The sequence below is a fragment of the Equus asinus genome, chromosome 18 (assembly GCF_041296235.1).
Source record: "Equus asinus isolate D_3611 breed Donkey chromosome 18, EquAss-T2T_v2, whole genome shotgun sequence".
Classification (NCBI taxonomy): Eukaryota; Metazoa; Chordata; class Mammalia; order Perissodactyla; family Equidae; genus Equus; species Equus asinus.
This window is the reverse complement of record NC_091807.1, coordinates 2,401,512-2,428,611: the sequence shown is the minus strand read 5'-3', so window position 1 is coordinate 2,428,611 and position 27,100 is coordinate 2,401,512. Positions and strand designations below refer to the sequence as shown.

General features: G+C 39.0%; 1 long non-coding RNA gene across 3 annotated transcripts in view; it reads left to right on the top strand.

Annotated features, from left to right (window-relative positions):
* The first annotated feature begins 8,104 nt into the window (after positions 1-8,104).
* LOC139040969 (uncharacterized) overlaps positions 8,105-27,100 on the top strand; it is a 43,116-nt gene continuing 24,120 nt past the window's right edge. For all 3 annotated transcript variants that reach the window (XR_011495330.1, XR_011495329.1, XR_011495328.1), the window contains exon 1: positions 8,105-8,440. This is a non-coding gene — a long non-coding RNA (uncharacterized lncRNA). The remainder of the gene's footprint in view (positions 8,441-27,100) is intronic.

Here is a 27,100-nt window from a genome sequence, read left to right as displayed (position 1 = left end):
ACTTGTACATTAGTGCACATAGCACCATTATTCATAACAGTGAAAAATGAAATAAACCAAATGTCATTCATCTGATGACTGGATAAATAAAATGTGATGTGTATACCCCTACAGTGGAAGACCATTCTGCAATCAAAAGGAACAAAGTACTGCTACATACTGTAACATAGATGATCCTTGAAAACATGCTAAGTAAAAGAAGTCAATCATAAAAAACTATGTATTGCATGTTCCACTTGCATTAAATGTCTATAAGAGGCAAATTTATAGAGATAGTAAATTAGTGGTTACCTAGGACAAGGGGCTGGGGTTGGGGAAATGGGGATTGAGTGTCAATGGTTATGGTGTTCTTCAGGAGATGCTGTATATATTCTAAGATTGATTATGAGATGGTTGCACCACTCTAAATAAACTAAAAACCATTAAATTGTAAACTTCAAAAGGGTGAATTTTATGAGACATGAATTACAGCTCAATAAAGTTGTTTAAAAAAGACTATAACTAAGGTATGAATTGTGTTAGTGAAAGAGCAAAGAAGCAGGGCAGGGGTAGGAGGGAGAGAACAGGCCTAGAGACAGGGCTGAACAATAAAGAAAGGGCTGGAATTGGAGCTGGTAGGATTGTCCCAGAGATTTTATAAAAACTCAAATTCAAACTTTAAAATACTTACTGTAGAGCACTACATAACTATTCTTAGCAGTACCTTTGACTTTAAAATTAAATCAATATACACAACTGTTTTCCATTCATAGTGTTTTGGGAGGAAAAGCATACTTTTAAATCAGTCAATGTACACAACTGTTTTCCATTAATAGTGTTTTGGGAGGAAAAGCATACTTTTAAATCAGTCATAAGATGGATTTAATCCAATATATGCCACTTACTAGCTGGTTGACCCTATGAAAGTTATTTGGCTTCTCTAAGCCTTAGTTTCTCTATTTGTGAAATAGGAATTCACACATTTCTCTTATTCTCACAATACATGTAAGGTGCTTGTGCCTGGCATGGTTTGGACTCAATAAATGGTAGTTGTTGGTGGAAGTAGTAGTAATAATCATTACCATTAAGCGACAATTGCTAAGTTACAGTGACGGTTTGCCATAGTCTACTGAAAGTTTTGCACATAGGATAATCTAAACCTTGATACTTACTGGAGTATTGTTTCTAGGTTCTATAGGAGGACGTAGCTAAAAAAGCTTTTCCTTTCTATTTCATATCAAACAATTATAGAATAGCAAATATTTTTCAATATATACAAGAAAACATTGGAAAAAGACAATAAACATAAATAAGTGACCTGAAGCCTAACAGTATATTATTACACAATAATCTAACTCTCTCACTATGGTATCACTATTTAGAAAAGTAAAGTGAAAGGAAAATAGAGTTAGAGGTATAGAAAATAGGAGACTGATAGAGATTGGAATCTCAAAAAGAACAAGAAAATCATATACACCTAAAGGAAAATAATTCTGTATTATTATTCCATAAACTTAAAAAAAGGACAATTTCACTTATGACAATAACATAGAAAAGGCAAAAATGATGTAAATTTTATATGTTGTAATACCGTATTGTAACATATTACAATATATAATAATATATAATAATTAGGGCCAAACATTTGCCTATCTATTTTACAGAGACACCTTCCTTTAACTTTGAAAGGTTAATTACACATCATGTATTTGTACATTTACCCCTGCTAACATGGCAGTTAAGAAATAAAATTGGTGTTGAGCTACAACAAATGAAAAAACAAGAGAGCACACATGAGATTTCCTTATTTTATTAGGAGATGGGAAAACTGAAAGCAGATAGATGAATGGTAGCGGGCTCTCACATCCGTGAAAGGCTCAGAACTGGAAAGCACAGGAGTCTTGGAAGGTGGGTGTAGCATAATACCAGAAACAGGTGCACTGGTTATAAGTCTTGTATGCGTAATGGAAAACTATGGCTAGGTCCCCTGACCATTCTTTGTAGCTGGCCAATAATTTCTCTATCCTCACCCCAGAAGAGAGATTGGATTTATTCTCTAGAAAAATTGCACCAGAGATGTTCTGCGTGGAAAACACTAGACACAAGGGACAGCATAGGAGGATTAAGTGAAAACTTACATAATAAAGAGTGCAAACCTTAGGTCCCTTACTCCTTACTATTCCTGGAACGCCTCCAGAAAACGGACTGAAGGATTCTTGTCTGGCATAACTGAACAGCCCCAGAGAATAGATTCTGCCTTTCCAAGGAATATACAGTTCACTGATCCATCAATTTCAACGAAGCCCACTCTTAGGTAGGTACAACCTGGAACACAGAGCTCCTGTGTCCCACTTTTAAATATTAAAAAACATCCAAAGAACATCAGTCATTTGAAGACACCTTCAACATGAAAAGCAGAGCACGACAGTAGGGGAAGAGAGGAGGGTATTTTATATGGCGTCATTGGAGGACACTGTAAAAGGCACTGAATAACTTCTACCATTCAAGAAATGCCAATTTTGAAAAACAAGTGAATAAATTTTATTTAATATAAAAGTTAAAAATACGTACTTGATATATTTATTCACGTATACATTTCAAAAATTACTTAGCATCTTCCAGTTTCTAGGCACAGGGCAAATTACCAAGGGTAAGCAAAAATGATATGCTTTTTAAAGTAATATAAGGAAAATTTATAACTAAAAAATGTTTAGAAATTTGTCTGTCTTTGAAAACTAAAAGATTTATGAATGAGTCCTATTTCAAAGAAACTGTCTACTGCATTGGCTGTTCTTAGTAAGATTCCAGTTATAACACAAGACTTTCCCATATTACTCCACTGCTGCGCTGGGCTCTTTATTTTCAACTTTGGGCTATTATTGCGAAGGCACTTTAAAGGGTGAGAGAATTGGCATGGATCTTTCAACAAATTGTGTTAAGATTCTTTGAGAATTGTATTTAATTAAGCAATAATAATTCATCAACAGCTTTACCAAGCTGTTAGTTAATTAGTCTCATTTCACATTCATAAGAAGAAGCATACACATAAAGATATAACAAACATATTACTTTTAAAAGAATCAAAATTTTTTCTCCATCAAGGACACATATTAATCAATCTCCTAAATACTAATGTTTTGGGATAATTTTGTTCTATTTTAAATACTTGTAGTCTACTTTGTTGTCCTAGTAAATTTCCAAGAGTAGACATTAATTACAGTAAATCCTATTTTACATATATTATTAAGAACTGGCAATGATCCAGTAGAGGGTTTTACCCGATTTTTCAAAAGCAACCTTGTTTTCATTGGCATTTTCTCTATTAGCACATCGATAGAGAAATAACAAGCAGGACATTGTGAGGACAAAAGAGAAAGACATGTACATCTCAAGTACATACTGGTTTTCCAATGTTGCCCGTTGGTACCCCAGTTGGTTGAGCAGTCACTGGTACAAATGCATGCAAAAGCACGCTATCTGGCCGACCAGGAGCTGTATACAGTAGTCCCCCCTTATCTGCGGGAGATACATTCCAGGATTCCCAGTGGATGCCAGAACCCTTGGATAGCACCAAACCCTATGTTTTTTCCTATGCATAACTATCTATAATAAAAGTTTGATTTATTAATTAGGCACAGTATGAGATTAACAACAACAATAATAAAATAGAACAATTATAACAAATACTGTAATAAAATATATAAATATATATTATATATAATATAATAAATAAAATATATAAATGTGGTCTCTCTCTCAAAATATCTTATTGCACTGTACTTACCCTTCTTCTTCTGATGATGTGAGATGATACAGTGTCTACATGATGAGATGAAGTGAGGTGAATGACACGCACATCATGATGAACTTCTGTGAACTTCTGACCTTATGTCAGAAAGAGGATCATCGATCCCTGAAGATGTCAGTGGTTGGATGTCAGGAGCAGAGGACTTCTATGGCCTGGGTGATCCAATAAAGGGATGATTCACATCCCTGGCCGGACGGAGCAGGATGGCATGAGATTTCATCATGCTACTCAGAATGCGCACAATTTAAAACTTATGAATTGCTTATTTCTGGAACTTTCCATTTAATATTATTGACTGCGTTTGACCTTGGGTAACTGAAACCTCGGAAAGTGAAACCGCAGATAAGGAGGGACTACTCTAATTGCAAAATTACATTTCTACAAAATACCTTCACTTTAAAATTTGGTTTGTAGTTGACATAACACGATTCTGATGAAAAGAGGAGCAACCTTGAAGAATCTCCATAAGGGTCAAAACCTAATGGTTTTGTTCTGATTTCCTTACTAACTTTCTTCACATAAATTTGATCCTATACTGTGTAACACTTTACACCTTTCAATGAAAGTTCATATACTATACACTTCTATACTCAGGGAAACTTCTGGAGATAGATTTGGCATTATTCCCCTAAGAAATTTCAGGAAGCTGAAATTGGGAGAAATTAAATATCCTCTTTAAGTTACCAAACTGTTTAATGGCTAGATGAAATTAAGAGTTGTTGGTTCAATTCTAATGCACAGCTCCTTCAGGATCTTTATGCCTAGTTCTCTCATGAACGCAGAGAGATAACTGCAATTTTCCTGTTGCCTTACCAAAATTCAGAATAAATGAGAAATTGTGCAATGATATTGAAAATATCAAGACTAATATAGGGGCTGGCCCCATGGCTGAGTGGTTAAGGTCGCACGCTCTTCATCAGCAGCCCAGGGTTTCGCCGGTTCGAATCCCCCAGTGCGGACATGGCACTGCTCATCAGGCCACGCTGAGGCAGTGTCCCACATGCCACGACTAGAAGGACCCACAACTAAAATATACAACTATGTACCGGGGGGCTTTGGGAGAAAAAGGAAAAATAAAATCTTTTAAAAAAGACTAATATAAATGATGACTGTAGGTAAAACACAGTTATAACTGAGAATAGTATCAAAATTATTAAGAAACACGGATTTATTAGTATAGACTATCTCTTGAAATAACTAGGGTTTTTAGCTGGGGGGTTTGATTACATAGCAGATTACGTTGTTAGTGTCCCTTTAATTGAATTTGAGCAACAGTTGTTTTTCTATCATACCATCATAGTAGACTTAGTCACTGCTTGTTTTTATGTCTTACAGTCTTCAGCATTTTTGCCCATCCATATTGCGTATCGTAGTGTGAAAACACTGTGCACAATTCTTTCAGCTGTGGAACCAAAGAACAAGGTGGCAGCAGATGAGAGCATCATTTCAGTGTTTGTGTTCACCTTCGCCACTATTTCTCTACCCAATTTCAGAGGCGGACTAAGTGTGGCCCACTTCACCTACAGTAAGATTGTTCTATAGCGACAGACCAGAACTTTCTAGTTAAGTGATCTTTCTGCTACATCGTACTGCATATTTGGAAAATAACTCATGATTAAGCTAACTAGAATGGGAATTGTAATGATTTATATGAAAGAACCAATCTAAATTGTGAACCTAATTTCTCTGTTGTTATTTTAGATATGGTGATATTCTCTCAAGAGTTGCCTAGGCATATTTTCTACTTACAAGAAAATAAGCATTATTGTATAATAGGGATTATTTTCCAATCCAGTCCTCCCCTGCATATCATGGAATTATTAAATTACATTTACTCAACCTTTTCATACCTTTCTATTTGACTTCCTTGCAAAAGAACTAAGAAATTATCTGATGAACTGAATGAATGAATGAAGTCAGTCTGAATGATTATGAAGAAGTAAAATGCTTTTTCCATAAACTTAGGGAGAGGTTGCTTATTTGATTGCTTTAATTTGCTTTATGAGTTTTCAGTTTACTCTGCAGTATTTTCTCCAAATAGAAAAAAAAAAAAACAGTACTGAACGCTTCTAAAAAGTGCCTTTTGATGCCGTGGAATGTGTCGGTGGATCTCACCTGTGAGGTTTACTAGGCCAGGTCAATCACCTGTAGTTAGCAACTAACTCAGGGAAACATAAGCCATTGAGGAAGGGCTACATTATTCAGGCCTGCAGTATTTGTACTAATTCTGTCTACTCTCCTTACATCTTTGTACAACTTCTTATCATTTTCCTTAATTTTTGCCTTACGGCTGGCTTTTACAGTTATCCTAACAATGCAGTCGGCTTAATTGAAAGGAATAGGGAACTTCAACTCAGTCTTAAACTGAGATCCATATTATCAAAATAGGGCAATTTGCCCTCAATGAAAATCTCCTTTCTGGCAAAAGCTCAAGAAATAGACTATTAGTGCCTTGCCTATTAATACACATGTCTCCAAATACTTAAGATTAAAAACAAAACAAGACCTTCAAGCGCAGACACTTTCTGGATCTTTTGTCTAAGCTTTCAAAAAGAATTTGTGATGATTTAATTCATCCTAAACAAATTAAAAGCCATGAACTTAAAAACTGACTGAGATCCTGGTCTCTTTCTGTCTGAGATTCAGCCTTCTAACATGCAGTAAGACATCTAAAGCAGCAGACTAGTTACTCATCCTCTGCTTACTGAGAGTAATGCTTGCTGAGTGCTGTGACTATGTCTTGCCTGCTGGTGAAGTACCTGTATACTGAACAGCAAGTGGAATACACTAGGGCAGAACGTCCCGGTGCAGCAGGCAAGACGGCTTTTCATCACTGTTATCTAAGCAAATTTGTTCGCTGCAGTAGCAATAGCAGAAACACCTGAAACCTTAGATCCCCTTTGCATCCTAAGTGAGGTCTTTCCCACATCTTCACTTAATCTATGCTCTAGATGTAATTTAGAATTGTTAGCTCTAATTGCACAAGTCCAAACATGGCATCTGGAAACATCCTCTAGATAAGGGTGGAGACATTCCCAATCTGCTTATTGAGGTAGTATAACCTTGGACTCTCTCCATGGTTGTCATCTACAAGATTTGTTACAAATTACTCTGGGTACAAGTGTAAAATCAAGGTGGTCAATATCATATCTTTTAGGGAAATTACTGTGTTCTATTAGGAAAGTTATACATCTTGACTTCCTCTGGGATTATTTTCATGATGCTTTCCTAAATGAGTAGCCATAACCAGAGTCACATATTTACAAGGGCACAGGGAATCAAGGTTTCAGAATTACGTGGGAGAATAAAAACGTGAAACAAATGCTAATAATAATCTGAAGTCATTACCCATAATAATTCAGCTAACATTTCTTGAGGACTAAGTGCCAAGCATTATGTTTAGTGTTTCATACACAGTATCTCATTTAAATATATGATGCCAGAGAACAAGGTTGGCCTCACCAACAAAAGAAAGATGGGCTGGAAAATACAGATTTAGTGCATCAGAAAGATTTATATCAGATCATCTCTGGATGACAGAAAGTCCTGGGAGGTGGGAGGGCGGAAAGCATCTTCAGCGACAAGAGTTCCCTTCTGCGAAAAAGAATCTAGAACAGTCGGGTCCAGGGTGAAACAGCCCTGGGAGGGTCAACCCCCGTGGGCTGTGCGGGTGGTGCTCTGCACAAAAACTTTGTCCTGCCCTTCCCAGCTTTGGAGACCTGCTGGAACACTGCCACCTTCCAAGAAGCACTCAAGTTTCTAGGGTCAGTCAAAGCCCCGGTTTGGGGAGTTCTTGGTAAACTACAGCTGAAGGATCTCTGTCTTCTGGGCTGTGAAACGTTAATCTGGAAAAAAGATTTGAGGCCAGAAACAGGAAAGGCCAAGTATTTTCTCAAGGCCAAAGCCAGGTCAAAACACTAGATATGTATTCTAAGGCATCTCAAGAGCAAACCGCTATGGATGCCTTAGAATAAAGATCTGAGTAAAGCCTGGATCCACAACACTGCCTCTCGCTCTTCTCTCACCGCAACCTCACCTCTTCCTCAGGACACGCCTGCTTGGTGAAACTCTGGGTAAACGGATCTCGGGCCCACTCAAGGGCTGGTTCTCAGTCCCCCTTCGGAACAGGGGTGCCCCTGCCCCTCCACTCCCTGGTCTGACCTCACCTCATTCCCAGCCACCCAACCGGATAAAAAGAGCCACTCAGAACACGCAAAGATGAAAAGGAAAAGGAGACTAAAGTCGTTTTACTTTAGATGCTTTCCGAAAGGTTGTCCACGTCATTTCCAGATTCCATGAACAGATAATCTCCAAGGTATCACTCAAGTTAAAGAGACGGGACTTCTTCCCTCCCCACCCGTCTCCACGCATCAGTGGAGGGGAGGGAGGAGACGGCGGACAGAAGAAGGAGGGGGGGCAAAGTGAGAAAAGCAAGATGAGAAAGGGGTGTGGAAGGAAGGATGAGAGGAGGGCAGGGAGAGAGGACGATTAGGGCTGGTGGAGAGCCCGGGGCGTCTGCCCGGGCACGGGACCCGGTCCCGCAGCGCGCAGCCAGCTCCGCGGCCCCGGAGCAGTCGCAGCCCCTGCCCGGCCCGGCCCGGCCCGGCCCGCGAGCCGCCTTCCCGCTCCGGACTGCGGCGGGCAGCGCTCGCGGTGAGTGTGCGGCGCCGCGCCGGTCCGGAGAACTGGCGCCCGGAGAGGGGACGCGGGGGCGCGCGGCGGGGGAAGAGGGGCAGGGGGGCGGGGGCCCCGGGGGCGCGCGGAGAGGGCGGGGGCCCGGGGAGTGGCTCCTGCCCTCGGCGGGGGCGCCGGGAGCCCTGCGGTCTGGAGCGTCGTTCGTTTCCCACGCTTCTTTGGGGCGAGCGAGCAGTGCTGGCATTCAAAGGTCGCCCTTTTCCGCTTGCTCGCGACCTCTGCTCTCCCCCGGGGGCGAAGTCGCGGGGAGCAGGCGCGGTCCTGGGCGGGGCGGTGGTTCAGGTGGGGAAGGAGGGTTCGGCCGCGGCCCAAGGGCTAGAGGTGGCTTTCGGAGCCTGCGACAGCCACTTAGGGCGCAGCTCCCGGAGCTCCTGCCTTGAGGAGCCGCCGGGCGGAGAGAGACGGGCCCGGGCCCGAAGCCAGCACTGGAGGGACAGGAGAGTCTTTGAACCCATCCCTCGGTGGGACCTGGGGAGGATCCTAGGGAAAATGAGAAATAAATGAGGAGCCGGGCGGAGGCGTGGGTCGGAGAAGAGGCTGCAGTTTCCACCCCGACCTGCCGCGGGTCCTGCCAGCAGGGAGGCGCCTGCCGCTGTCGAGGGCGGTGGAGCAAGGGAGAGAGGGACCCAGTGAGGCTTCAGCCTCAGGGTTCCTGTCCCCGAAGGGGCTGGGAGAGCCGCGTCTCCGTCCCCTGAAGTTAAGGAATGAACTGGAGGAGGAGAGGAGAAAGAATACACACGGAGATAGCACTTTGGGTGCCCCACAGGGTGGGTTTGGGTTTTGGTTATTTTCGTTTTCGTGTAAGAGGTGGCCTCTGATCGGGCACTGGGTGGAAACAGGAGGTGCGCTGCCCTGCACTTGGAAGAGACCTTGAGAAGGCTTCGCTTTCTGCATGTGAAGTACTTCCCAGGCACCTGACGGTTGTGAAGAGTTCAGCGGATTTGTTAAGCGAAGATTTAAGATGACACAAGTAGGGAGCGTCACCTGCCCCTTCCCTCAGTTTTTCTGGAATATGTGTGTAGCCAGTGCAGTCTGATGAAATTTTAGTGGGTGTGCTATACTAAAAGCCAGGAAAATGAAACCAGTTCGAAATGGGTTCAGTCTGGCTCCATTTCCGTACAAATCTTTGACATTTGATTTGGTGATCAAGTCTAATCACCCCTAAGTTTGAGTTGCCTCGTTTGTGTGTGCGTTGGGGGAGGCGGACTGCACTCAGCTGGCTTTCCCTCCCGCAGCGGGAGCGCCCTGCCGTCCCTCTGGGCTTGCAGCGGCCCTTCCTCCGCCTCTTTCCCTTTCTCCCTCGCCAAACCCTGAAGCAAGTTCAGTCGTCATCACTTTGTGTCTCCTCCAAGGAAAGTGCAGCTCTTGCTCCTCTCCCCCCACTGGAACCTGTGTGTCAGGATAATGAAAGTCGTTATTCACTCCTCCAGTCAGATGTAGTTTTCTATGCTTTGGGTAGATTTTTCATTAAACTCAGATGTTTCTAGAACTAATGCTTTACTTGCCTAATATTAGCTTAGGAGTCCCCAGATATGAAAAATAATTTATTTTACTTATTTTGTCCAAGAAGTTTCGGTATATGTTACCTGCACTCCGTTTGGTCAGTGTAAATCATTTGTTACGCCTCCTCGGCGGAGGCTTGTTACAGAGCTAAGGAGCTTAAGTTACATGAACGGATCGTTCCCTTGCCCCAGTGTGTAAAGGTCTCTGTTGAGGTGAAGACTTAAGGAATAATGCAATTTTTGCCACTTTACCTCATTAGGCAAATTGTATAAATGGCTTGGATTGAGCAATAGCACATTTGTAAAGGCAGTTTTTTCATTATTTTAAATAAATAAATGTATTGCCTAAGTTTTGTAAACTTTGTAGGCATAGTGTTGTTGTAAAGACTACCATAAAGCTGCTAATAAAAATAATACGAAACACCTTTCTTAAGAAGTTTTTGTTTTTAATTTAAAATTGGGTACATATTTCTTAACAAAGACTTGCAAAATTATAGCTCAGTTCTTAATGGGAAATGAGAAGAGTGATAGTTTGAATTATCTAGTAAGTGTGGTCCCTTTTGAAGTTAACTATTATGGAAATCACTTTTTGAAGGGCGCTTTCTAGTATATTAGTAATTAGTGGTTAATACAAAGCAACATGGATAAGGTAATATTTGAAAGGCCGCGGCAGGGTTCCCTTTTCTTCAATATTAATTTGAGGTGGGAGAGATGCTATTTGAGCCGAGTAAACAAGATGCAGTGTGTAGCTTCCTGACTGCCATTAACTGAAAGCTCTGATAACCCTAAGGTGAGGGAGTCCCAAGACCCCCAGGGAAGCATCTCACACAGAACCACAGCTCCTGTGCCCACACTGGGAAGCTTGCTTTTCCATTCCCTCAGCCTTAAATTAGGTAGGCAAGAAATACTAATTTCTGCTCTAAAAGTGAAGAACCCTTGAAGTGCTGTAGGGAAACTTGGAATTGGCATCTGTAACAGAAATTATTGCTTCCACTTGAAAAGGTACAAAGACCTTTCAGAACCTAGGAATAGCATAAATTTAAGCAGAGATTGTATCAGTGAGCTCACATGAGCATTAAAGCGGGGACTGTACTCATCTGATAATTTCTCCACCTCTTTGGCTGTATTTCCCTCTCTCAGAAGCAATAGGTGGCCTTTAACTAACTCATGGTGCAGAGTTTCTACTTGCCTCTATGTACGATGGGAAGCCATTAAAGTGTTTCTAGGAGTAAACTGTTTTACCAGGATCCTCTTGCTATCGTTTCGAGGTGATCTGTTGAAAGACAAGAGGGAGAGTAAGCTGGCTGTGAGGAAGCTACTAGTTTCCTAGCCTCGTCTTTCGCCAGAGTGGTAGCGGTGGAGATGGTGAGAAGTGGCCAAATTCTGAATATTTTTGGAGTTAAAGGTGACAAAACTTGCTGATGGGTTAGATATGGTTGCTGATGGAAGGAAGGGAATCAAGACTCATGCCTAGACTTCTGACCAGAGCAATTGGAAGGATGCTCTTGTCAGCAGCTAATATAGGAAAACCAAGGAGAAGCAGCTCAGTTTTGAGCAGCCTCCTCGATATTCAGTTGCAGGCGTCAGAGGGTGGTTGGGACAGAGCTCAGGGGAGAAGTCAAAGTTGGAGACAACAACGAGTGAGTCATCAGTGTATCAACGGTATTCAGAAGAGTGGGACTTAATTAAATGATTTAAAGACGGAATGTATTCAGAGGATTGGACTGAGAAAAGAGCACTAGAACAGCCCAAAATATGGACAGTGAAAAGAGTGAGAGTCAGAAAAGGAAGCAGAGAAGGAGCAGTCAGTGAATTAGGGGGAAATATGGAAGGTGTAATACCATGGAAGCCAAGAGAAGAAAGTATGTTAAGAAGGAGGAAGTGATGACCAGCTATCTCCAGTGCTGCAGAAGAGTTAAATTGAGTGAGGACAGAGAATTACCTTGGAATTTTACTTGACCCTGATAAGAGCTACTTCAGTTGAAATGGTGGTGACAAAAGATTGACCAAATAAGGATTGAACAAAGACTGGTGACCTAGTGATTCCAATCCTGGGAATTTATCTTACAGATATAGTTGCCCTTAGGAAGCCTATGTACGCAAGTATATACAAAAAACTGGATAATGGTGGTTGCCTACAGGGAAGGAACCTGACTGATAGAGTACAGTAACGGGAGGGAGATTGCCTTGTGTATACTGAATGCCTTTGAGATACGTGCTCATAGATAAGCTATTCAAAATATTAAATAAAACTTTATGCATGAATCAAAACAATTATAGTTTAAAATAGTTTAATTGTAGAGAAAAGAAAGAATGGGAGGTGAGGAAGTAAATACTCTGTATAAAATAACTGTTTCAAGAAGTTTTCAAGAAGAGGATTAAAGGTAGCTGAAGCAGACCGTGGAGATTTGTCTTTAACATGGGGCTTATAATGTCAGAATTAGATCAATGAGAATGAACCAGACAGAAGGAAAAGTTGATCTGGAAAAAAAGAAAGGACAACTATGGCAGCAAAATTCTTTAATAAGTGGAAGGGGATGGAGTTCCAGGTGCTAGTGAGGGAGGAAACTAGCATGACTGGGAAGAGAGGCAGTGCCCTTTCCTACAAACCCCCACATCTGGATCAGTCCTTTGGTCAGCTTTCTCATTCCCAAAGTTAGTTGCTACCTGGGACATTTGTAGGAGCTGTTCCAGTCGATGCTATTGTAAAATCTTAGGTCGAATGTCATTTGGACCCTCAATCTCTCCTCAAATCTTTTCTTACCATCGGGTGGCGTCCTCTCTAGTTCACCTTAGCAGCTGGAGCACAGCTTACCACTCTTCTCAAAACGAAGTCTCTGCCTTGGCCCTTCACTCTCAGGCTGATTCTTCTCTAGTGGAACTCAGAGACTCCCAGGAATGACACTCCCTCACTGCTTCTAATCGCTGCATGTTTATCTGCTCAGCTGCTCTCCTGCCCTCCCATCCTATAGTCAAGCTGGCCTCCCTTACTGCCCTGGATCCCACTCCAATCTGAACCTTGCTTCAGAAACTGTTCTTTCCATCACTTGCAGTGTTGTCCTCTTTATTTAATGACTCCATCATTTAGGTGTATTTTTAAGATCATACCACCCCAATACATAAAACAAGCAAACAGAAAAGCCTCTCATGATCCTGAACACCCCTACATCTAGTCTCCCACTCACTCCTTTTCTCAGCCAGCTTCAAGAAAAAAATGAATTTTTACTTCTTGTCACCATCTCCTCCCCTCCATTAACTCCTCTCACTACAGTCTGGCTTCCACCCTTACCACCCCATAAACTTGCTCTGGCCGTGGGCACCACATTATTAAATTAGAGGCTAATGATGACGGAAACTCTAGCTCGCTGAATTATGTAGAAGCATTTGACAGGGCTAGCCGTTAATCTCTCGCGCCTTCTCTCTCCTTCCTTAGACTCAAAGTTACCCTCCTTCCTCTTGAAGAACGTCAGTGGCGGCACTCTCGTGGTCCACTTCCTATATCTTTGAATTTCTCCATTCATTTCGTGTTCCTCCTCCACTGTCCATTCTTAACTCTCTTCTCCATTCACTTCCATTTTTCTTATTCTCTCTTGATCAAAGATCCCTCTGAGAATCTAAAAACAAAAACAAACAACTATGGTATCTCTCCCCAGAAAAAAAAGCACATAGATACAAATATATGCAGATCATTTTTGTCAACTAACAGACTCACTGAAGCCCATCCATGGGAAGTAGGAATCCTTCCTAGCCCTTCGTATAAAATAATCTCATTAGCTACTGTGTTTTCAGTTACCTCCAGATGAGATGATGAATCCTGGTTGTTCCAAATGTGAGGATGAACCTCAGTTCTAACACTGCCCGTTAATGGTCTGCCTTTGTGGTAGCCAAGTCCCAACACCTACGGCCTTCCTGAATTTTTTGATATATTCACAACATATTATTTCTTCTTTACGTAATTTCTCTTTAAGTTGAATCACATTTTAAAATATAAATAAATAAAAATAAAATTCTTATCACTGTTGTTAACAGAAAAATCAAAATTACTTCCACAAATAAGAGGCAATGATTTAAAAAGGAATATAGCAAAAAATACAAGCTTATAAAATTTTAATCAGATATTTATCGCCAGTTAAGAGCCTTGAGCCTGAGGCCTACTTTCCAGTGGCTTATAAGGGAAATAGCAAAAGCTGAAAACAAATTTTCACCAAACTGAAGCTCTCTCAAGGGGTTAATCCAAGAGGAAGAAAAATTGAAGAGGGAATGATACTACATGATACAGTGATATTTAGGGCCATGACCTAATACAAGTCAGGTCATGTCGAATACCACCAGTGGGACTGAGTTGGGAAAATTCCCCTCTTCTGCATAGCCAGCCCAAACTTCCTCACTAAGCTGCAGACCCTGGTGATTGCCATATGGACAGATAAACGACCTCCAGGCCCAGTCAAAAGGTTCATAATTAAACTCATTTTCTTTTTCCCTTAAATGTTTAAGCCTCATATATTCCATAACCCATTAGAGAAACTCCCAAATTTCCTTTTAAGTTTTTCTCCATACCCGGCCAAATTCAGTTAGTCTACACTCGATGGTAGACTTTCCTGATCATCCATTAATTTACTTTAACACAATATACCTGGCCAGGACTCTTTTAAATACCTTCAACCCCATCTTCCTAGATCTAGCCTTGCCCCCATGAATCATTTTTGCCATACTGTCACCAAATTAATTTTAGAGATTTGTTCTGTCCTGTGCATAGTATCTTTCAGTGGCTCCCCATTTCCTTCTGGGAACAAGCCAAGCCATGTAGCTCACTCTTCCAGCCCTCCTTTATTTGGATTTCTGTCCAGCTTACTTGTTGCCACTCCACCTTGCCCCCTTGCCAGCTATGCTTCAGCCTTAGGGAACTACTGACCCTTCTCTGACACATGAGGTTTTCCTTCTGTTCTTCATTTGGTTCTGAATGTCCTTCCTTCCGCCTGACAAATTCTTTTTTTTTTTTTTTTTTTATTAATGTTATGATGGATTACAAGCTTGTGAAATTTCAGTTGTACATTTTTGTTAGTCATGTTGTGGGTACACTACTTCCCCCTCCGTACCCTCCCCCCACCCCCCCTTTTCCCTGGTAACCACCGATCAGATCTCCTTCTCAATATACTAATTTCCACCTATGAGTGGAGTCATATAGAGTTCGTCTTTCTCTGACTGACTTATTTCGCTTAACATAATGCCCTCGAGGTCCATCCACATTGTTGTGAATGGGCCAATTTCGTCTTTTTTTATGGCTGAGTAGTATTCCATTGTGTATATATACCACATCTTCTTTATCCAATCATCAGTTTCTGGGCATGTAGGCTGGTTCCACGTCTTGGCTATTGTAAATAATGCTGCGATGAACATAGGGGTGCAACGGACTCTTGAGATATCTGATATCAGGTTCTTAGGATAGATACCCAGTAATGGGATGGCTGGGTCATAGGGTATTTCTATTTTTAACTTTTTGAGAAATCTCCATACTGTTTTCCATAGTGGCTATACCAGTTTGCATTCCCACCAACAGTGTATGAGGGTTCCTCTTTCTCCAACATTTGTCGTTCTTGGTTTTGGATGTTTTTGCCAATCTAACGGGGGTAAGGTGATATCTTAGTGTAGTTTTGATTTGCATTTCCCTGATGATTAGCGATGATGAACATCTTTTCATGTGTCTATTGGCCATATTCATATCTTCTTTTGAGAAATGTCTGTTCATGTCCTCTGCCCATTTTTTGATCGGGTTGTTTGTTTTTTTGTTGTTAAGCAGTGTGAGTTCTTTGTATATTATGGAGATTAACCCTTTGTCGGATAAGTGGCTTGTAAATATTTTTTCCCAATTAGTGAGCTGTTTTTTTGTTTCAATTCTGTTTTCCCTTGCCTTGAAGAAGCTCTTTAGTCTGATGAAGTCCCATTTGTTTATTCTTTCTATTGTTTCCCTCAACTGAGGAGTTACAGTGTCCGAAAAGATTCTTTTGAAACTGATGTCAAAGAGTGTACTGCCTATATTCTCTTCCAAAAGACTTATTGTCTCAGGCCTAATCTTTAGGTCTTTGATCCATTTTGAGTTTATTTTGGTGTGTGGTGAAAAAGAATGGTCAATTTTCAATCTTTTGCATGTGGCTGTCCAGTTTTCCCAGCACCATTTGTTGAAGAGACTTTCTTTTCTCCATTGTAGGCCCTCTGCTCCTTTGTCGAAGATTAGCTGTCCATAGATGTGTGGTTTTATCTCTGGGCTTTCAATTCTGTTCCATTGATCTGTGGACCTGTTTTTGTACCAGTACCATGCTGTTTTGATCACTGTAGCTTTGTAGTATGTTTTGAAATCGGGGATTGTGATTCCGCCGGCTTTGTTTTTCTTGCTCAGGATTGCTTTAGCAATTCATGGTCTTTTGTTCCCCCATATGAATTTTAGGATTGTTTGTTCAATTTCTGTGAAGAATGTTCTTGGGATTCTGATTGGGATAGCATTGAATCTGTATATTGCTTTAGGTAGTATGGACATTTTAACTATGTTTATTCTTCCAATCCATGTGCAAGGAATGTTTTTCCATCTCTTTATGTCATCGCCTATTTCTTTCAAGAAAGTCTTGTAGTTTTCATTGTATAGATCCTTCACTTCCTTGGTTAAGTTTATCCCAAGGTATTTTATTCTTTTCGTTGCGATTGTGAATGGGATAGAGTTCTTGAGTTCTTTTTCTGTTAGTTTATTGTTAGTGTATAGAAATGCTACTGATTTATGCACGTTAATTTTATACCCTGCTACTTTGCTGTAGTTGTTGATTATTTCTAATAGTTTTTCTGTGGATTCTTTGGGGGTTTCTATGTATAAGATCATGTCGTCTGCAAACAACGCGAGTTTTACTTCTTCGTTACCTATTTGGATTCCTTTTATTTTTTTTTCCTGCCGAATTGCTCTGGCCAGCACCTCCAGTACTATGTTGAATAGGAGTGGTGAAAGTGGGCACCCTTGTCTTGTTCCTGTCCTCAGAGGGATGGCTTTCAGCTTTTGTCCATTGAGTATGATGTTGGCTGTGGGTCTATCATATATGGCCTTTATTATGTTGAGGTACTTTCCTTCTATACCCATTTTACTGAGGGTTTTTATCATAAATGGGTGTTGGATCTTGTCGAATGCTTTCTCTGCGTCTATTGAGATGATCATGTGGTTTTTGTTTTTCATTTTGTTGATGTAGTGTATCACGTTGATTGACTTGCGGATGTTGAACCATCCCTGTGTCCCTGGTATAAATCCCACTTGATCCTGGTGTATAATCTTTTTGATGTATTGCTGTAATCGGTTTGCCAAAATTTTGTTGAGGATTTTTGCATCTATGTTCATCAGTGATATCGGCCTGTAGTTCTCCTTCTTTGTGTTGTCCTTGTCAGGTTTGGGGATCAGAGTGATGTTGGCTTCATAGAATGTGTTAGGGAGTTCTCCATCTTTCTCAATTTTCTGGAACAGTTTGAGGAGAATAGGTATTAAGTCTTCTTTGAATGTTTGGTAGAATTCTCCAGAGAAGCCGTCTGGTCCTGGACTCTTGTTTTTGGGGGGGTTTTTGATTACCGTTTCTATTTCCTTACTTGTGATTGGTCTATTCAGATTCTCCATTTCTTCCTGATTCAGTTTGGGGAGATTGTAGGAGTCTAGGAATTTGTCCATTTCTTCCAAGTTGTTCAATTTGTTGGCATATAGTTTTTCATAGTATTCTCTTATGATCTCTTGTATTTCATTGGTATCTGTTGTGATTTCTCCTCTGTCATTCCTGATTTTATTAATTTGCGCTTTCTCTCTTCTTTTCTTGGTGAGTCTGGCTAGGGGTTTGTCAATTTTGTTAATTCTTTCGAAGAACCAACTCTTTGTTTCATTGAGCCTTTCTATTGTCTTTTTTGTTTCAATATCGTTTATTTCTGCTCTTATTTTTATTATTTCCCTCCTTCTACTGACTCTGGGCTTTGTTTGTTCTTCTTTTTCTAGTTCCGTTAGGTGTCGTTTGAGGTTGCTTACGTGAGCTTTTTCTTGTTTAGTGAGGTGAGCCTGTATTGCGATGAATTTCCCTCTTAGGACTGCTTTTGCTGCATCCCAAATGATTTGGTATGTTGTGTTCTCATTTTCATTTGTCTCCAGATAATATTTGATTTCTTCTTTAATTTCTTCAATGATCCATTGTTTGTTGAGAAGCGTGTTGTTTAGTCTCCACATTTTTGCACCTTTCTCTGCTTTTTTCTTGTAGTTGATTTCTAGTTTAATAGCGTTATGATCAGAAAAGATGCTTGATATTATTTCAACTCTCTTGTATTTATTGATGTTTGCTTTGGTTCCCAAAATGTGGTCAATCCTTGAGAATGTTCCATGTGCACTTGAGAAGAATGTGTAACCTGCTGTTTTTGGATGAAGTGTTCTATATATATCTATTAAGTCCATCTGGTCTAATTTTTCATTTAATTCTATTATTTCCTTGTTGATTTTCTGTCTGGATGTTCTGTCCATTGGTGTTAATGGTGTGTTGAGGTCCGCCTGACAAATTCTTAGTCACTTGTCAAAATTCAAATTTATTTGTTTTCCTTTCCAGACCCCTTCCTTAACCAGAAAAGCACCCCTCCTGTACACTAATTATGAACCATTTGCAAGGGTCCATACTGCACTCTCTAGGCTGTTTGTATTTTATTTATTTACATGTGTCTTCTCTCCACTTGGACCACTGAGTCCTTCGAGGCAGGAATTGAGTCTTTCTCATCTCTTTTCCCCAGACTGAATGAGCCCAGTGCTTGGCACAAAGGGCATCAAAGGGAAACTTGTCTGACTCTCATGCTGCCGGGGGTAGGTGTGCCTGTTGACAGGCCATGGCACCGAGCAGTCCACAAGCTTTTGGGTGAGAGTGATTTTCTATACATCATTTCAAAAACTTCTCTTTGTCTATTCAGCGGTGGCTCTCTGTATGGCATTTCACTCTTTCAAACTGTTTCATAAAATTAAAAGGCCAAAAAACCCTCAGAGAAGCTTTCTAATGTAATCTTCTATACCTACAATCTTGAAGACAAATGGCTATTTTTCTCATATACTAAAACCTCAAGGGAAGAAAATTATGTAACTTCACTCAATAACCCACTTTTGTGTTCAACTACCTTCATTTTTTATAGAATATAAATTGGCATTGCTGTAGTCATTTCTATTCCTTTTTGAAATGGACACTATGCGGTTACATTTTCCTTATATCAATCTTTCATCCATTTCAAAACAATGTCAACTAATATTAAACAAAAATATCTCAATTAAATCAAGAGTTGTTGATATTCATTTATCTTGTGCAAGTGTTTAACTTTCAACCTTATCCAAGATACAGAGGTCTTTGGCTCCAGTTCAACTTGAATTTTCTTCTCTTTTTGTGTTATTTCCCCATCTTGTAATTAGTATATATCAGTGTATTAATACGCTCATAGTGAGAATTATTGGAATAAATTCGTCTTTGAGATAGATGTTTTATATAAATAGAAACTGGTATATGCGTTAAAATAGTCAAGGTTATCTGCAAATACCTACCATCAAAAGCCCTAATTTTATAGTCATGATTTAGTCTTATAATAATTTGCTTTCTGAGGCATTTGTGATATTTTGAAAAGTAGATAAAGTATGATTTTGTTTTCTAATTACCATAGCAACAGGATTCCTTACTACTGCATTAATAGCTATGATAATTTCAGGAGAAGACTAATTTGGCTCATGCTTACAAGCAAGGGTGCTTTAGTTATGGTACAAGTAATAATGATGAGTTAGTCACATATTTTCATACCTTCTTATTAAGTAATGTTTGAAATAATGAGTTCCAGATTTGGCAAGTGGTCATTTCAACATTTTGTCTGCATCTCATCCAGTGCAGCCACTGCAACACAGCACTGATAACTCAAGTCATCTTTTAGCTCTTCTTTGGGATCGTGGAGCTGTGCTTGACAAAGCAAGGACCCTTCAGTCTTTATAATTCTTGTTGAAATAAAAGCAGTGGAGCTCTCTGACTTTACCTTTCATAACTAAAGTCTAGACTGCATGATTTGGAACCTTTCTGTTTTGAGAAAACGAGCCTGGATTTCAAATGCTCAAAGAACCATTTTCTCTCAAATTCATATGTGGATCTTTCTTTCCCCTCTTCTCTGATTAGGTTCAATCAGCCACCATTAGTCCAAGAACGTATCAGAAGAGAGGAACTAATATTCTTGCCATCATAGTCATAATTGTGAAAAGGGCTTTCAAATGAGTAGGACAAAATCCTGACACACTTCATTTTTGTCCTAAAGAAGTTTACCAAGATTTAGCTTAAATCTGTGCACATTTCCTTTGTGTGCTTCTCCTCCCAGAATACCCTCTCACTAAATGCAGATGGACCTTTCATTGAGCATCATTGCTACCTCAGAACCTAAGTGGAGAAAATCTGTCAAGAGTGTCGCACTTTTTAAAAAGTACATAAATGCACCACACCATTGTAAAATTGTAGATAGACAATAATTCTGCAGTGGCTGAAGAAGGTTACATTAAAACCACTGTCAAATGTTGGAACATTTGTTTTCTCAGAAAAACAGATAATTTGATGTAAGATACGAATATGTAGAATTCGTAGTGAAACTGGAGAGAAGTAAGTGCTTTCTGAATGAATAAATTTATGATTATCTGTAGCATACAAAAGTGGTGTTGTACTTCACTAAATGAAGAGTAGAAGGAATGCCTCTGCCGTGGATACAAACTAACTTAAGTGGAAAAATAATTGACAAAATTAGAACTGTACCTAATTCCATGAGCACAATCATAATGGCTTGAAAACAAACTGTTTGATAGTTTTTACAGTTGCATTCCAATATAGTATTGCCTTTTATCTTCACATCCAGACAGGAATGTTTATCCCCACTTTACAGAAGATGGAAGTGATCCCCAGAGCCTACATGGTTTCCTATAGCTCAGAAATGCAGGAAGTGAGGGGCGCAGATCCATGTTCGCCTGGGGTTCAGTCAGCTGCCAACTATAGGACATGTTGCCCTTTGACCCTAAAGAATTTGAGAAAAAAACTGCATCCTCCTCTGGATTCATTTTTAAGATGCATTTTGCCATTTTTATTGTTAAGTTTAAAGAAAAATGAATTGCAAACTTTACACTTTAAACTAAAAGGTATTTTCTTTCTTATTACTTATTTTACAGATGCTTCTAATACACAAAATTGGGATTTTACTCTAATAACATTTTCTTCATTGTTAAAAATATGAATATATAAAACTATTTAAAGAATAAAATGAAAATCTCCATAATTCTATCACATTATCATAAGAATTATGTATTATATCTTAGTTTTTAACAAATTTTTGCTGAACTGATAGCCAAAATTATACATCTCAATTCTTGTTGATATCATATATTTTTCATTTGATTACCTGTAAGACAATATAATTTTTAATATTCCTATGGTTATTTGAATTTTTCCTTTTAGAATTTTCTGCATTGCTTTTCGGTTCTATTACTATAGACATGTTTATGTTTTCCCAAAGCTGTATCTGCCATATATTGCAAATTTCTCCCTTTGTTACTGTCTTTGAACTTGTTCCATGGTAATTATTAATGGCACATAAGTTTACATTTTATGTGATTCAACATTTCAATTTTTTTACTTTGGTTTGCTTTTGGTTTCATGAAACCAGAAGTAAGTTTACAACTTTCCATTCCAAGATCAGTTGGATATTTGTTCCTATTTTCCAATTTTAATGGTCTTATTTATTGTTTAGTTCTTTCATCAAGCTGTAATTCATTTTTAAATGTCATGTGTGACAAGTTACCATCTTGATCTTTTTTCTGAAGACTTAGCCTATTGCCTTAATGCCATGTCTTGAAAAGTCATTCCATCCCACTGGTATGAAATATTCAATTTATCGTCCACAAGGTGCTTCTGTAGGCGGTGATCAGTTCTCTTTAATTGCTCTCTCTCTTAATTGTTGCAACAGACCGGCACTCCTTTTAGTTACAGTAAATTTTACAATATTTTATCAACTGTAGGGCAAGGATTTTTTACAGCTCTTCCCCAAAATTTTGTTTATTCTTTTCCATTTCTTCCCCCTCAATGAGCATGGGTAATTGTGTCAGACATCAAAAACAGATTTTCCTTGTAGAATTTTGAGTAAAAATTAATGTGAAAGGACTGACTGGATTTCCCATGGAGGAATGTATCTTTGAATTTATTTAGAACTTATTTTATGTTTGTCAATGAAGTTTTATAATTGACTTCTGGGTTCCACACATTTCTTATGTGGGTTTTTCCACGGTATTTCATATTATAGAATATTAATATGGACAATTATTTCTCATTACATCTACTTGTGGCTATAGCTAGTTCACAGAAGAGTCACATTTTTATTCATTTATCTTTATTTGATTTGCTAAATTCTTATTGATAAGAATTAACTTTTAGTTTATTCTCTTGGCTATTTAAAATAGACAATTACATATTCTGAATCTAAAAATCTTGTTTCATATTTTAAGAAAACAATAGTATATAACTGTATTTATAGAGCTATTGCACTAGAATTACTGTATAGCATTCTCAATAGTGCAAACTAGATAATGTACTGTTGAATTCTAGTGTTCCTCTTTGATTCAAAAGTTGTTTCAGGGGCCAGCCTGGTGGCGCAGGTGTAAAGTTCGCACATTCCGCTTCTCGGTGGCCCGGGGTTCGCCGGTTCGGATCCCGGGTGCGGACATGGCACCGCTTGGCACGCCATGCTGTGGTAGGCATCCCACGTATAAAGTAGAGGAAAATGGGCATGGATGTTAGCTCACGGCCAGTCTTCCTCAGCAAATAGAGAAGGACTGGCAGTAGTTAGCTCAGGGCTAATCTTCCTCAAAAACGAAAAGTTATTTCGAAGAAGCTATTATAAATGACAAGATTTGGGGGTTTCGTGTTTAAATATTTTTAGTTGATGTTTATTTTTAATATATTGTGGCCAGAAAAAGTGGCCAGCACAATTCCTATTTGACATGCTTAAGTAAGGTTTTATTTTTGGTTTACATATGTTTAATTTGTGTAAAATGCCAGCGCACACTTGAAAAACAATGAATCACGTGCTGTGTATAACACTAAAATTCAACATTATATCCACAACTTCTATATTCTTATGTTGTTTTATATGATTGATGTATTAGAGAGATCCATTCAAGTCTCTGTCTACAATTGTATTTGTCTGTATCCCATTGGATAGCCAACTGAGGATTATTTGTATATTGTGGTGCTTGATTTGGGGGCACTTAAAGATGTATAATCATCTGGTTTTTCTATGTGAAATTTATTTTATCTTTTCTTCATTGAATTCATCTTGCCTAATATTAGCCTTATTATCCTTCCTTTCTTTAGGTTTGCCTAAAGTTTGTTGGCTTGAGTCATTTTATATTTGGATTTTTCTTACAAGCAAAATATTAGGTTTTGTTCTTACCTGATCTGGGTATTTTTCCCTTTTAATAGATGAACTCACCTTGTTTTTTAAATTAACTACTATAAATATCAGGTTCCATTTTGCCTGGACCGAACAATTTTCAGTGTTTTCTTGTCTTTTCTTTCCATTTTGTCACTTCTTTTCTATTTTCTCCTTGTCTTTGGCATTGATTGGTAATTTATTCTTTTGGAGAAAAATGCGTGTTTATTCAATTTGGGATTATAGGCAAATGGAGTTTATATGGATTCTGTAAGAAACTGGTATAGGCCATTGTTTGAATTCCTTATCATTTCCCAGACCCTGTACACTGATAGGAAATGGAGGGAATGCAGAGTTCCCAAAGAAACTTCTTTCATCAAGGTGTCATCATTCCCTCTTTTGATGTTACTGTCCTTGCCAAATAAACTTCAGCAGTGCAGTTCCGTACTTTGCCAGACCACACAATCCTGGATGTTGGCGTGCCTCCCAGGGCTGCAAGCAGACAACAAGCATAGGAACACCTTCCATTCCTGCCCAGACTGTCTCTTACTGCCCTTCCTTTGCCCATTCGTTTAGAGTGTGGCAGGTCGAGTCAGCGGGATCATCTTTACTTACTCCCAGCTATACAGCTTTATTGAAGGAGGTAAAATTGAAAATTGTTATATTCCCATCCTCTATGTGTTTCATCAAACTGGTTTACACTTTTAAGCAGAAACTCCTGAAATTTTGGCCAATAAGATGTCAGATATTACTAGTTTCTAACAATAGCTCAGTTGTTTCCTTTATTGGTTTATAAATTTTTTCAATAGAACTCAAGTGGGTGATGAACTGTGTGCAGTCTTATAAAGAAATTCCTTGAGTTGTGGCTTTTGACCTAGTTTACATATCATGTGAACAAGGATAAATAGAAACTTTGCACAGGAGATATTAATTTTAAGAAGCACTTAGCCAGAAGTGTAGTTTAGAAAGGCTCCTCGCTTTATACTTCTTAGATTCTCACTTAGGAAATATTTTAAATTACGTATGAACCCTGATCACAAAATGGAATTATCCAATACTCTGGCTCATTGGCTTCTCTAAATGATTACCCATAAATCTTCCCTGGCAGTTAACTTATTTTCAGAGCATTCAATAGAGTTCTGTTGTGAAAAGAAGCATTCCTACAGACAAGCACTCAAACTACTTGAATGTGATAGCTCTTGGCATGACTACACATTGAAATTGCAATTTTAAAAAAGAGGGAAGGAAGGTCCATGAGTAATTAAGGGGAAAAAGGGAAATTGGTGTGTTTTATTTTGTAATAGTGGGAAGTCTTTGAAACATAAAGGGCACAACAATGATATTTCAAATGTCAACAGATGAACATCTAGCTCTGAAAGATTTATGGTAGCAAAGGAAAGATAGTAATGTTAAAATTATAAAAAGATGCTTTTAAAGATTCTGTATGAAAGTGTTTTGAGTAGTAGTGTTCTGGCGAATGTTTAACAACCAACTTGAGGAGGGAGAGCAAGAGCCCTGATTTGTAGCGTTTGCCAGTTTTCATGGTGTAAATACTCCTGGCATGAACAATTTCAAATATCAAGGTGAAGTCACTGAACTTATAGTTGGGAAGAAACGTGCCCAATGACTCTCATGAGCCAATGGGAGCCAACTCCAGTGTCCCACTGGTATAATCTTTATAACATTTTAAAAAATGGTTACCAGCCTATGTAAGATCTAACTCATAAAGGTAAAGGATATCTTGTGCCTGGTAGTGTGTGTTTAATTCAGAGTGACTGAGACCATAGGATCAGATATTCGTGGGTTTGAATCCAAGCACCATCACTTAGTGTGTGATTTTGGCAAAATTACCTAATTTATCTAAGCCTTAATATATTCATCAGTAAAATTCTGAATGATGAAAGCTATCTCATGGACATCTTTGATGATTAAAAGACACAACAGATAACAATGTAGTTGGCATATAAATAGATAATAAATAATAACTGTTTCCTTCCATCTATATTACTCAATTTCTTCTTCCTGTCTTTACTCATCTGAAAGTAGTAAAATGAGGTCATAATTGATGTAGCGTAATTAGTAAGGAGATGATCAAGCCTCTAGTATTGACACACTTATGTAACTACCTGAAAATTATCCCCTTATAGGAGGGAGAGTTCTTGAGAAATGCAGACACCAGGGAGAATTCGGGAAGAATTACCTACATTTGTTGTTCTTTCTATCTTTGAAGTGTCAAAATAAAATAAGCACAAAATTTTGAAGACACTTTGGGGCAATGGCACATGGATAACATTCATAACTCAATTTTGTCACTTATCGTTTTGCAGTCTCTATGGAAAAAGAAGGAAGGAATGTGGAAGGGGTATTGAGTGGGCTAGCCCATGGTATTGGCCACAAAAATACAATTGTGGAAAAGGTAGAAAAAATGTGTCATGACAATTCATAGAAAAAAATAACTTTTGGCTATAATAAACAGGGAAGATTTAAAAGCCTGACATTTAAAGTGATATGTGCGGGATTTTGATGGATGAAGACAGTCAGATTTAGAACATTTTGGGTGAGTCAAAAAAAAATGAGCTGAGACAGAAGTAGATGAGATTAATTTTCTAAATTAAAAAGTAATTAAAGTAATATATTCCAAGTGCAAAATAAACCTAGGGTAGATTAAGCATATATATTACAAAAGTAGGTTGGTACCATATTACCAAATGAGAGTTTGATTTCCTATTTAATTAACACATTTAAAGATGCATATGCTATACTAGCTGCTTTATATATCTTTCTGTTTAATTCCCAAAAACACTAAAAATAAAGCATCATCTCATTTTATAGAAAAAGAACTGCAGCCCAGTTATACAACTTATCACCAGAGAGACACTGACAGTTTTCGACCAGGAAGGTAACACGATGGGAAGTGTAAATTCCTACAGTTATTTCATAATCACTAATTGAAATTCTTAACTTGCTCTATGCCGAAGGTGAAGTCAGAAGCTATTGATTCCTACAGATGTGGAAGGGTTGTTCTTCATGTAGCAGATGATAATGTCTTAGTAGCTTTTCTTATGAAAGCAGGAGTGACCTCCCTAGCATTCACTTACCGCCTTCCCTCTTTGCAACAGATCGGTGAAGGTGCTTTTCCTCTTTCTGTTATATAAAACAAAAGTTAGGGGCTGGCCTGGTGGTGCAGTGTTAAGTGCGCACGTTCCACTTGGGCGGCCTGGGGTTCACCAGTTCAGATCCCGAGTGCGGACGTGGCACCGCTTGGCAAGCCATGCTGTGGTAGGCATCCCACATATAAAGCAGAGGAAGATGGGCATGGATGTTAGCTCAGGGCCAGTCTTCCTCAGCAAAAAGAGGAGAACTGGTGGCAGATGTTAGCTCAGGGCTAATCTTCCTCAAAAAGAAAAAGTTACCTTGGTGATTATTTCAGACTTTTTATCCAGGCTTTCATTGAGGAATGAGTTAACCCATCTACTCTCATGCAATGCATGAGTTTGGATTAATTTTTCAGAGAACTGAGGCTTGAGGAAATTTGAAACATGACAGAAAAAAATATTGATTATGGAAAGGACAACTTTTGCAAGCATATGATTCTAGTTGAGGGGAAGGACTTAGTAGAACGGCCATGGAGATATCATTCTCCTGTAATTAG